The sequence below is a fragment of the Theobroma cacao genome, chromosome 9, assembly GCF_000208745.1.
Source record: "Theobroma cacao cultivar B97-61/B2 chromosome 9, Criollo_cocoa_genome_V2, whole genome shotgun sequence".
NCBI classification, from domain to species: Eukaryota; Viridiplantae; Streptophyta; class Magnoliopsida; order Malvales; family Malvaceae; genus Theobroma; species Theobroma cacao.
Window position 1 is genome coordinate 9,981,702 of NC_030858.1, and position 13,909 is coordinate 9,995,610.

Genomic DNA, 13,909 nt, shown 5'->3' on the forward strand with positions numbered 1-13,909 from the left:
TTTTGCATTTTCCATGGTTGAATCACATGATTTCATGATGGGTATCTTGTTGGCTGAACACTTAGAGAGAGGTTTTGATGCTTGATTTGGTTAGATTTCAATGTATTTTAGTGTTTTTAGTTGATTGGTGATGTGTAGCATGAAAATCAAGCAAGAAAAATTCATGTTCTTCCATCACCCATCATTGGCCGAATTCTCCATGTTGAATATTAAGGATGATTTTGATTTTATTTCAAGTGAATTGGTTAGGAAAAGATGAATTATGGTGAGAAAATCAAGTAGGAGAAATCATAGTGTTGATGCACTTACCATGGCTGAAATTCTCAAGAAGAAATGTGAGGATGATTTTGCTAAATTTTATGCTATTTGACTTGTGTTTGATGGTTTGGAGAATTGGAAAAAATATGGAATTAATTGGAGTTAAATTGGACGTGTTGGCCAATTAATCGGGTGATAGATCGAATTAGGCCAATACCATTTTATTTAGGTACATAATTGAATTTATATTGAACATCGTATTTAGATAGTTACCCGAGTATTTCACATCCCATTTCATGCATTAGTATAAAGCCTAAACTGGTTTTATAACGGTTTAGCACAAATGTAGTAAACGGCTTATTGTGCATTATGTCTAAGTGGTGAGCTTTCTGGCAAAAGTAAAGAGATAGTACCCGAGGATCAAGAATCGAAGTACTCGAAATTCGACTCCCGAAATAGTGAGTAACCTTACTATCGTCTTAATTATCTAAAGTGGGTTTTATCCGATTTTTTGATTTTATGGAAAATGAGCTTAAATGGTAAATCTTTGTGTTTTATAAGCAAAATGTGATTGAAATGAAATTATTTTATAAATTGTCTTGAAATTGAAAGATGGTTTTGAAAATGGAGTAATTGGAGACTCATTGCTATGTTATAAATCATGGTTTGAATTGAATGGCTTATGATAATATTGGCATGATTGGTTGATTTGGTAAATGTGCTGAAAAAGTATGAACTGTTGATTTGCCTTGAGAGGTTGTAAAATAAAATAATTACCATGTCATGCTATTGCAAATTTTATTGTATGGGGGGTTATATATTGGTCGCTGCAGTGGACGAGTTCCGTGGACTAGCCTATTAAAGGGGCATGGTAACCCTATTATATTCTTACCTCAGTATGAGAGGCGCGGATGGATAACTCCTGAGGTTAACACTTTAGAGTTCACTTCACGCCAGACCACCACGTGAGGGTGAACTCAGCCAACGCCAAGGAACTGCTATGTTTTCAAAATAAGAACATGATTTATGCGTACATAACTTTTTAACAGCCTTGACAAACTCGGTTGGGATAGCCCTCGGGCAAGGTATCCTTGATAACTAAGTATGAGAATGATTTTGGCACGAGCCAAAATTTTAAGAAATTTATAAGCCATGTTGATTACTCGATTTATATAAATTGATTTTATTTGGTTGAAATGAGTTGAAAGGTGATGAATTACAGTATGTTTGTCAAGCCCGACCTTATAAAGTACTTGCCATGTCCTTCATGTGATTGACAATATGCTTGCATACTTAGAAAGCCTCGAAAAATCGTCAAAAGTCGATATTGTACCAAATGGTACTATTAAGATGAATTACGCCTCGAACTAGTCTAAATAGAGATCTTAAGATGAAATTGAGAATTAAAACCCTAGAATGACTTAAAATGATGATTTGGAGTTCGAGGGCTGAATTAGAGTCAATTTGAAATTTTCATGTTCTAGGGGTAAAATGGTAATTTTGCCACCCGAGGACAAAATGAGAATTTTTAGAAAAGATTTTGATCACATTTGACTCATTGGAGTATGATTTGAGTTTGAGAGGTGAAAAATTTAAATTCTGACATTTTTGGAGTCTTAGAGGCAAAATGGTAATTTTACGAGTTTACGAGGGCAAAGTTGGAATTTTGGAATTTTACACCACCTAACACTTGTCATGCCCATGGATTTCAGCCATTAACATTTTACATTGTGGATAATTGAAACATTTTATGTGGTGGAGAGAGATTGCTTAATGGATAAGCATTACACATGGACCAATGGAAACATGCCATGTGTCAAGCTTGGATTATTCTAGAATTTCCTTATAAAATCTATTTAAAACTCTCTTAGTCTCAACCATATAGCTGGCCAAAGCATGAAGTGAAGAGGAAAGGAAAGAACACAAACCCTAGGTGGGAAAATTGAAGAAAAAGTGTGGGATTTCAAGGGATTAAGCTAACAAAGGTAAAATTTTGTGATTTTATCTTGTGATTTACACTACCCATGCTTTCTTTTTCATTTTTCATGCTTAGAACTCAAGTTTGCATGACGAACCCATGTTGGCCGAATTTGAGAGGAGAGGTTTTAAGCATTGATTTTGCTAGATTTCGAGCTAATTAAGTGTTTTTGGTTGTTTGGTAATGGAAAGTATGAAAATCTAGCAAGGAATCACTTTGTTCTTCACAAACCCACAAGAGGCCGAATTTTCTAGGGAGCATATTGAGGCTGAAATTGATGATATTTCATGATATTTTGATGATATTTAATGATTGGTGAGGCTAGAAATTTAATGGGAAATTTTTGCATGAAAATCTGAATTTTTACCTAATGTATAGACATGTGCGATTTATGGTTCAGACTGATAAATTGAATCATATTCACAGTCATTGAGGTATTTTAAGTATAATTGGAGTGTAGAAAGTGAAAGAAATCGATTTGGAGTTAAATTGAAGGTTTTAGCCAATTACACCGAGAATAATGCGAATTAGGTCAAATACTGTATTTAAACGGCTATTCGGACATTTTGCATCACATTTCGTGCATTCATATAGATTTATAGAGCTTGAAATAGTTTATGATAAATTGACACAATTTATTGAAATTCATGTCACGTATGATGTATAGGTGGTGAGCTCTCTAATAATGGTAAAGAGATTATGCCCGAAGATTGGGAATAAGAGTATATCGAACTCTTAGTACTGTGAGTAACCTTACTATCGTCTTAATTATCTAAAGTATGTTTTATCCAATTTTGTGAATTTTATGGGAAATGAATTAAATGATTAATTTTTCGATTTTATAAACAAAATGTGATTTAGTGAAATGATTTCATAAAATTGTTTTAAAATTGAATAATGGCTTTTCAAATAAAGTAATTGGAGACCATTTGATGTGTTGTAAATTCATGGTTTGAATCGAATGGCTTATGATAATATTTGCATGAATGGTTGAATTGGTATTTGTGTTGAAATATATGAACTGTTTATTTAGCCTTGAAAGGCTGTGAATTACAATAATTGCCATATCATGTTATTGAATTTTATTGATTGATGGGATAATTATTAGCTTACTGCAGTGGGTGGGTTCCGTGGACCAACCTATTAGAGGGGCACGATAACCCCGTTATATCTTACCTCAGTATGAGAGGCGCGGGTGGATAACTTTTGAGGTTAACACTTTAGAGTTCACTTCACGCCAAATCACCACGTGAGGGTGAACTCGGCCAAAGCCAAGGAACGACTATGTTTTCAAAATAAAAACATGATTTATGCGTACATAACTTTTTAACAGTCTTGGCGAACTCGGTTTGGGATAGCCCTAGGCCATCCCTGATGACTGAGTATGATAATGATTTTTGGCACGAGCCAAACTTTTCAGGAAATCATAAGCCTAGTTGTTTATTTGGTTGAAATGAGTTGAAAGGTAATGAAATTACAATATGATGACTTATTTTCATTTTCTCCATCTACTCGACTTTAGATGGTTTAGATGGCATCTGTTTACTCACTGGGATTTAATAATCTCACCACCCTCCTTTTCAACCATTTTAGGCCCAAGGTAGCCTGTGGATAGCAAATATCGTCGAGGATTATAGTTGGCTTTATTACTCCAAAAACTGCAAGTTTACTGCCTTTGTGGACTTTTGTTCCTTGTGAGCCCACGAGTCACTGTAAAGTAAATTTCATATCCCGGTTATCTGTATTATAGCAAGTATGAATTTATTTAGCTTTTACATTACAAAAATTATTTACTGATGACTCTATAAATATTGTTTTATAAGAAATTAGAATATTTTATTAAATATTTTTATTTTATTCAAATAGTTGCAATATCATTTTTCATAAATGTTTTAGACACCCAAATTTATTTTAAATCATGAAATATGTGTTTTCCACTCATCTACTACATTTTTTGTCGGTTTCGAAAAATTTTCTAAGAAAAATGTCGAAAACGCTCCTATGAGGTGAAAATTATTTTTTCACGGTTTTGAAAGGGAAAAAGCTTAAAATTCTTTACAAATGAGGTTTGGCGATGATTACTCACAGGGGAGATGAAAAAAATGGTACTAAAGCCTTGCAGGGTTTCGGTTGGCACTCCGGGTAACGAATGTCTACGGGGACATCACGGTGATTGTCATAGGCTCGAGGGGAGTATCGGGTCATGACAATGTTAAACTATTTTATCTGTCTCCATTTACTCAGCTTTAGATATTTTAGATGGTATTTGTTTACTCACTGGGATTATATAATCTCACCACCCTCTTTTCCACCCATTTCAAGCTTAGGATAGTCGGTAGATAGCTCACTTTTTTGAGGTCTACAGTTAGACTTGCATCCTAAAAAAAACTGTAGGTTTACCGCTTTTGATACTTTTGGTCGTTCGTAAGCCCACGTGTCACTGTAAATTAAATTTTATACTTTGGTTATCTGTATTACAGTATGTATACATTTATTTAGCTTTTACGCTACAAAAATTATTTACCGGTAACTTTATAAATATTGTTTTATAAGAAAATAGAATATTTTATTGAATATTTTTATTATATTTAAATAGTTATAGTTTCACTTTAAATGAATGTTTTAGACATCTAAACTTATTTTTGATTATGAAATATGTGTTTTCCACTTGCATACTATATTTTTAGCTGGTTTCGAGATTTTTGAGAAAAAATGACCATAATACCCATGTGTAGTTGAAATTTTTCTTTGACTGTTTTTGAATTGAAATTGGTTCATGTCACCTTAAAACATGATTTTAGTAACTAATACTCACAGGGGAAGTGAGAAAAACTGATGTTAAGCCTTGCGAGGTTTCGATTGGTATTTCGGGTAATGAATGTCTATCGGGACGTCGCGGCAGTTGTCACGGGCTCGATGAGAGTTCCGGGTCGTGATAGAGTTTGTGTGTAATTTTTGGTGGGTAGAAGGTTAAGAGGATGATTTAAACCTCTGAAAATTTACAGAATTAAATCAGCTCGTATAAGTCATAATCTGATGATGTTTCTACATAAACAGTTTGCTGGAATTGTATTCTTGTGTGACAAGAACTCTTGCAAAATCATGGCTACTTGTACTCCAAATTTGCTGAGATTTTGAGAGCTTTTTGGCATGATGTTTGGGGCATGGGATATCTCTGAATTGGTGCCAAAATCACAGCAAACAATGGAGGATGGAGCTCCAAAGAATTTGGAACAGCATAAGAGATGCAAACCCAATAAAATTGCACTAGCTTGTGCGATTTCTTCTCTATATAATTAGGGGTTCTACTAATTTGGTTATGACGTGGATTTAGACTCCTAATTGTAGTGAAATATATCCTAAAGAGTTTAGGATTGTCCCAAATCAAATTCTAAAATTAAATTGGCAAAGAAATAGTACTCTTGTTCATAAAGATCTAATTCTATTTGGACTAGGATTGTAAAATTGAGGACAAAAAGGATTAAATTTTTTGATAAGATTAGAAAGCCTAATTGGATTAAGATTCCTTATGAATATTAAATTTCTAATATGATTAGGTCTTCTATTGAGAATAAGGATTAGATTTAAATTCACAATCCTAAAAGTTTTAGGATTACTAAATTTATGCTCAATTGAATTCCTAGTAGGACTAGGGCTTATAAATTAGCACAAAACTTGTAAAGGGATTAAGACATCAAATTATTTAGATTAATATTTTTAAAGGTTGAGTGATATTATTGCCAAATGACCTATAAGATCTTCAATTTGAATTAAACATAAGTTTTATATGTTCATTATATGATTATGAATGTAGAAGGATGATTATTGACTTAGACCACTATAATGTGTTATGGATGGTTATGGTTGAATGCATTTGGTATTTATTTTATAAACAGGGAGTGTGTGCTTTGTCTTTCCTTTATTTTATTCAAGAGTTGTAAAATTCTCCTCTTATCTTACTCCCCTTAAATGTAACTTGAGGTTTCTTGACATATATGTAATTAGAATTCATAGGATTAAATTAAGAAAAAAATTTTGTAATTCCAAGAATGAAGGACAAAGGCGCCAAAGGGACATGAAGATTACAAGACTACAAGATATGGTGATATTTGTATGTAATCCCTTAGGATTTGACCAACAAATTTCCTTTGATAGCTCAAGGAAATTAGATTAGATAAAAGTCCATAATCATCCTCGTAGTACGCAAGATAGATTTATTTTATGTAATATTATAAATATTATGTATGCCAAATTCGATACACCTAAATAACAAGATAAAAGCAACAACAAAAATCCCGTATTAAAATATTGAATGACGTGCTTCGCATGGTTAAGTTGCCTTCCATCATATAACAAGATAACCAGGCTACCTTTTTAATTGGTGACTTGTTGAGTCACTCAATGTCAAACTTTTACACAAGCACATTTGAGTTATTGGTGGGTCTTACTCAATTAAAACTGTAAGGTTCAGATGTGTTACACTTGACCATATGGTCTTAGAGGCAGGGTTAGGCAAAATGCATATGATGCATTTAGATAATGAGTTGTCACCTAACTAATCTAGGAGTTGCATGAGGATGCAATTGATAAGCTACATTATTTACCCAATTAGGCGTATTGTGATTTGTTGAGTCACTCAAGGTTGCAATAATTCGAAAAAGATCTTTGCCTGCTAGAAATATCTAGTAGAAATTTTTGTAGAATAGTGAAGGCTATTATTGCGAAAAATTAGTGAAAGAATCAATGTAAGATTTAATACTTCATCTTAAATTGGCTAATAACATGAAAGACTAATACAAATACTTGTTCTATATTTATAGGTTGTTAGAATGGGTATAATAATAATTGCTACTTTGCTTGGCATACTTGTTTCCATTAGCCTAAAATGTTTAGACTGGTATATCACTTTGGAAAAATGTTATTAATAAATGGAAGGGTACAATCTTGACAAGTAAAGAGGTAACTTTAAATATGATTGAGCTTAACCTTTTTACTACCAATCATAAATCTTGGATAACAAATTCAGGATGTGGATCACATTTATGTACCAACATAAAAGCTTTAAGGGATAGTAGAAGGCTTGGTAAAAAGAGGTAATCTTAAGAGTGGGCAATGGTGCAAAAATTGTAATAGTTGCCGTTGGGACTTGTGATCTTATTTTACCATCGGACTTAGTGCTGGAGCTAAAAGAATGCTATTGTGTACTAGCATTAACTATAAACATCATTTCAATTTCAAACCTAGCTAAGAATGATGATTTCGAATTTAGTATGAAGGGTAATTGTTGCACTATTATTCTAAATGATATCTTTTATGGATCCATAAAATGTCATGGAAGACTTTATGTTATGGTTCTTGAGTGCCTAATGCTTAATATGGATGTCAAGAAAGGCTAAACAAGATAATCCAAGTCAAACCTATATCTAGCATTGTAGACTTGGTCATATCAATACGACAAGGATAGCCAAGTTATATAAACAAGGTTATCTAGATCCATTTGATTATGAATCATATGGAACTTGTGAATGCTATCTCCTTGGTAAGATTTTTAAGACTTCTTTTACTGGAAAGGATGAAAAAGTAGGTGTGCTCCCAAAGCTAATACATTCGGATGTATGTGGACCCTTAAACATACCAACAGAGGAAGTTATTCGCATTTTATTACGTTTACAAATGACCATTCTAGATTTGGTTTTGTGTACTTAATGAAGTAAAAGTCGGAAGGTTTTGAAACGTTAAAAAAATTTAAGGCTGAGGTTGAGAAATAAACTGGGAAGAGTATTCTCACTCTTAGATCAGATCGAGGAGGATAATATCTTAGCTAGGAGCTTTTGAATTATCTAACAAAACATGAAATTTTGTCGCAATGGACTCCACTTGGAACTCCACAAAGTAATAGAGTATTTGAAAGGAGAAACCGAACCCTGTTGGACATGGTTCATTCCATGTTGAGTAGGGCAGACCTTTTGATACTCGTTTAGGGATATACCTTAGAGATTATTGCTTACCTTTGTAACAAGATTCCAATCAAGTCGGTTGATAAGACACCATATGAGATGTGGTATGGAAAAAGACCAAACTTGTCTTATACAAGAATTTAGGGATGTACAGCTTATATGAAGTGTGCATCGTCAGATAAGCTTGGAGCTCGATCAAATAAATGCAAGTTTGTAGGGTATCCTACATAAACTGTAGGAAGTATTTGTCTCGAAACATGCTGCTTTCTTGGAGAAAAAGTTTTTACTTGAACGGACTAGTGTGAATAAAATAATTTTTGAAAAGGTTTAAGAACCACAAACTAAAGTCCTTATGGACCCTGAACCAATGGTCAAAGCATTAGATACTCAAACCGATGCTCAAGAAACATAACTGCTCCATAGATCTATGAGACGGAGACAACCTCCAAATAGATATAGATTTATGCTGGAAAGAGATTCTCTACCAATTGGCAAAAACTCTACTACTTATGAGGAAGAAATATTTGATATCGATTCTGATAAGTGGCTAAAGGCCAGGAAATCCTAGATGGATGCCATGCATGTCAACCAAGTATGGACTTTGGTTGATGCACCTGAAAGGGTACAACCTATAGAATGCAAATGGATCTTTAAGAGAAAGACTAACATGGTTGGTAATGTACAAACAAACAAGGCTAGGTTGGTTGCTAAAGGTTACAACCAAGTTGAAGAAATCGATTATGAGGAAACTTTCTCACCTGTAGCCATGTTTAGATCCATTAGGATTTTGCTTGCTATTGTTGCATATTATGATTATGAGATATGGAAGATGGATGTAAAGAGAGCATTCCTTAATAGGAATTTGAAAGAAGAAGTGTATATAACATAACCTAAAGGTTTTATATCCAAGGAGAATTTGCATAAACTATGCAAACTCTAAATGTCTAGCGTTTAGGAGTTAGAACATCAAATTTGATGAAACTATTAAAGAATATGATTTCGTCAAGAATCATGATAATCCATGTGGTTACAAGAAGGTAAAAGGAAAAGTAGTTGTATTCTTAATACTTTATGTTGATGACATACTACTAATAGGAAATGATGCACTGATGCTACAAACTGTCAAGATACGGTTATCTAAACAATTCTCCATGAATGATTTGGGAGAAATGACCTATATTATGGGAATAAGGATCTACAGAGTTAAATCAAACAGGCTGCTAGGATTGTCCCAATCCACTTATGTAGATAAGGTGTTAAAGAGGTTTAGCATGACCAAGTCCAAGAAGGGACACTAGCCTATGTCACATGGCATTCATCTCTCAAAGGATATGTGTCCAAAAACACAAGATGGGAGGATGAGGATGGATAGGATACTGTATGCATCGGCTATAGGATCCATCATGTATGTTAAGTAATGTACTAGACTAGATGTGGTGTATGCTTTGAGTGTCATGAGCAAATACCAATCGAATCTAGGTGAGAGTCACTAGATTGTTGTGAAAAATATCCTTAAGTACTTATGAAGAATTGACAATGTTTTCTTGATCTATGAAGAGGCTAAACTCCAAGTTAAAGGATATGGAGATGCTGCATTCCAATCCAATAAGGATGACATCAAATCACAAAGAGGGTTTATGTTTACCTTAAATGACGGTGCTATTAGCAGGAAAAGTTTTAAGTAAGCAACGATGCAGATTCTACAACTGAGGCTAAATACATCTTTGCATTTAAGGCAGTGAAGGAGGGAGTTTGGATCAAGAAGTTCGTAACAGAACTTGGTGTGGTTCCTAACATTGTTGATCCTATAACTTTATACTATGACAACAATGGAGCCATTGCACAAGCGAAAGAACCAAGGTCTCATCAAGGGTCTAAACATGTATTGTAGTGTTATCACCTAATCAAGGAGATAATTGGAAGATGTGTTATTAATATAGAGAAAGTACCCACGGAGGGCAACTTAGCTGACTCTCTCACTAAAGTTTTGTCCCAACAAAAACATGATCGCCACTTAAAGGACTTTGGTATTAGATACATGGGCGATTAGCTTTAGTGCTAATGGAAGATTGTTAATGTAAGCCCTGTAAGCCAATCGATTTTGTGCTTGTAAAACAGTGCATTAATTAGTCATATTTCATGTTAAATACATTATGGATATTTTGTATAATGTATAAAGTAATGCTTTATCAATGAGTTTATTTATAAAGAGTTATGAGAGACTAATGTAGATAAAGTCTTTAGAATATAATGGCCTTGCAAATAAATTATAAAGATTATAATTAGGAGATTTTTATGCGTCAAAGCTTTTTTCCTAAATATGTTCTTGGTCATTGTATTGTAAAAAATAAGGATATTGACAATGCTTAAAGGATGGTATACGTTAAGCCTCCTTACTTTAGAAGTAAGCAACTTATTTCATAGGTTGAAGTATGCGAGATACTGGGGAATAGTATGTGGGTGCTTGTCACCATCGCAACAAAGTCTTTGACATCATGTTCAACAAGCTTTACCTTGTTTCCAAAACTAGAAGCAGCAATCTTGTTATCAAGATTTCTAGAATTCCTAAACTTGCACTACTTGATAAAATGTCCATTCTTTCCACAATGATAACACATTTGATCACTTTTATATTTCTTGGATTTCTTGAAGTCAATTTCTTGACTCTATTTCTTTTCAAATTTCCAAAATCCTTTTCTTTTTAATTGACGAGATTTATATTTGACCTAAGAATGGGTGCATTTCTAGCACAATTTTCTATCTCAATATGCAAACGAGTTTGAAACTCTTCAATAGTAAAACTTTCTGGAGAGTGTAAAATTTTCTTCCTATATCCATTCCAAGAAAATGAAAGTTTGGATAGAATTGCTCCCACTAAAAGTGAGTAAGGAATTTTGATTTCTAGTTCACTTAATTTAGATGTCAAAATTCGTAATTGATGTACTTGATCCGTAATTGGTTTGGTATCTATCATGGTAAACTCTAAGTATCTCAATGCAAGAAATTTATCCGTACTTTTTTTCTCCTTTTTGTACATTTCCTCAAGTGTAGTCCAGATTTCTTTTGCTAAAGTCTTTTATCTAAAAAGATCATATAATCAATCAGTGAGAGAATTCAAAATGTATCAATGACATATAAACTCGTCATGTTTCCGTTTCTCTATGTTAACATTAGCAATGGTTGCTACAACAATATTTCAGAAGATGTTGCTTCTATTGACTTGATTTCTTTTGGGTTTGATGGTTGATCCGTTTCAAGAACATAATAAATTTTCAATGTGGTTAATAGGAATACCATCTTATCCATCCATCTAGTGAAATTTGTTCCATCAAATCTATCAAGTTTGATCACTTCCTGATTTTGGAAGTGAGCCTTCACACTTGAATCCAACCTAGTCTCCATCATGAAAAAATTGCAAAAATGTTTGAAAAAATACCTAAAGATTATTAGAAAATTTTAGAAGAAGAAAAAGAAGAATATTTTAAGAAGGAAGATTATGACTATGAGGGCGAGAATTGTCACTTTCCTTTAGGTATTTTTTCAACCTCCAAGATACAACAAAGTCTTTAAAACATTTATCAGAATTGTGAAATTAGCAGTGTAAGAACGTTATTTATATAATAAGCCAACATATACGTCTTTTAATGAAAAGACTTGTATCCTTTCATAATCTGGCTTTTCAAATTGTACAAAAAGACTTGTTTCTTTTCATAATATAACTCTTCAAATAGTTGTTTCCTTTCATAATACAACTATTCAATAATTATATAAAATAACCTTTCAAAAGTTATATTTTAATAAGGTAATTATTTATAATTGTTTAGTCACAACTTTTCATTAATAAGTCCAACATTAACAAACTATCTAACAATAATTTGATCATTTTCACTTATATTTTAAGAAAATTTGATTAATTCAATTTTTAGAATTTAAAAAAGAAGCTACTATATAATCACCTCTAGACTCAGTCCTTCAACTTATACGTGGTAGGGTACTTGACAATTGACACCAAGCTTCATGGTCTCTAAAGGGCCTAATTTAGTTTAATTTCGGGTTTTATATCTTTAGGATTGATGGGCACTTTGCTTGAACAGGAAGTAGATGTCCTTTGAGTACCCTAGAAGTGACCAAACCCTTGATTTACGGGCATGAAATTGGTGAAAAGAGCATTAATTATTGTTCTAATCAAATACACAGGATTCCTTATGGACTTTCTGGCTGTAAAGATCATACAAAAACCAAAACTAATATCTTTGAAAATGGGTTGCCCTTCTTAATTAATGCACATAATACATATATGTCTCACAATGACGCCATAGTCTCCCTCGACATGTCACTTTCCAGCCAAATTTTTTGAATGTCAGTTTCATGTAGCATGCATAATCTTAAGTGGAAACAGAGAAGTTTGAAAATGTTTCCAAATTAAAGAGTTAGAGAGAAACTTTGTTCCTCTTTTTTGTTACAATTTTTTTTTTTTGTAAAATTGGGCATGTCATTTTTTCTGAGTCAAGAGTATAATTACGAATTAGATTTTTTATACAAAAAATTTTAAATTACATAATAAAGTAATGGTCGCCCATCCTATAAATCATATTTCTCTCAACCTAATGACTTGAACTTATAAGATTTCAAAGTTGAAATTTCATATTCTAGTTGTTCGAGTGTTTGTAGCAGTTATTTCATGATTATCAATTAAATTATATATATTAATTCTATTCTTAAGGAAACTTTGTGCTTGATGCTTCAATCATCAAAATCAACTTCTTACTCTTTTATTCTCTTCTTTTTCTTTTCTTTTTGTTTTATACATACAAACAAACATATACCATACAACAAACATACAACATAAGTAAAATTTACAAATCCAACAAAGAGATATACCTTAGAAAAATGTATTTATTTCCCAAGAGAAAAATTTAGCAATTATAATTTAGTATTTCAAATTAAAACATTTAAAATGTAAACATAATCTTGTTTTTTTTTTTGGACTACGAGGAAAAAAGAAAGGAATAAAAGGGGCTTGATTTGATTCTTTTGGGTGACAATAAATTAAAGCCAATGGGATGCTTTGGTTTGATTGTTTGACAACAATGGGCAAAGGGTTTGACTAACTAGTTTTGCCTGTGGGGAGCATGAGAAAAGGCAAATTCTGGGACGGGGAAGCCCCATGATTCAAGGGTTGCGAGGCTGTAAACCTTTGTTAGAACATCGTGGGTCCCAACCATGTGTGCACATGCCTCTCGCCCCCTTCGTAAATGCCCATCCTATGAGCCCCTTCGCCCCCACAAATTTCTCACAATAGTTTGCTACTCTTTTTTTTTTTTTTTAATGGGGTAAGGTAAAGTAGCTTTTTTATATGCGAAAAGATAATCTAAACCCCCCCTTTAAGCGTGGGATATACGCATAGATCATGGAGGAAAGACCCACTTATACGAATTTAAAATTTGTTAAGTTTTATATGATTTATATTTTGCTAATTCAAATTTTGAATTCCATATTCTATTCATAAAGATCATGCATGTCAATTTTTAAATTAATTAAAAATTGCTTATTTTGACGATAGTAATAAAATTTGATTGTTTGATATAGTTGAAAAGACAGTAATCTAAATCAATATGATATTAATACCGATTTGATTTGAAACTTTATGAATATGATGGGCATGAGTATATTGTTAAATCCAGCTGTTGATTTCTAAAATATTAATAGTATGTAT

General features: G+C 32.8%; 1 long non-coding RNA gene across 1 annotated transcript; it reads left to right on the plus strand.

Annotated features, from left to right (window-relative positions):
* On the plus strand, positions 680 to 4,017 carry LOC108663481. Its single transcript, XR_001929542.1, has 3 exons — positions 680 to 716; positions 2,904 to 2,979; positions 3,830 to 4,017. It is a non-coding gene; the product is annotated as an uncharacterized LOC108663481 (long non-coding RNA).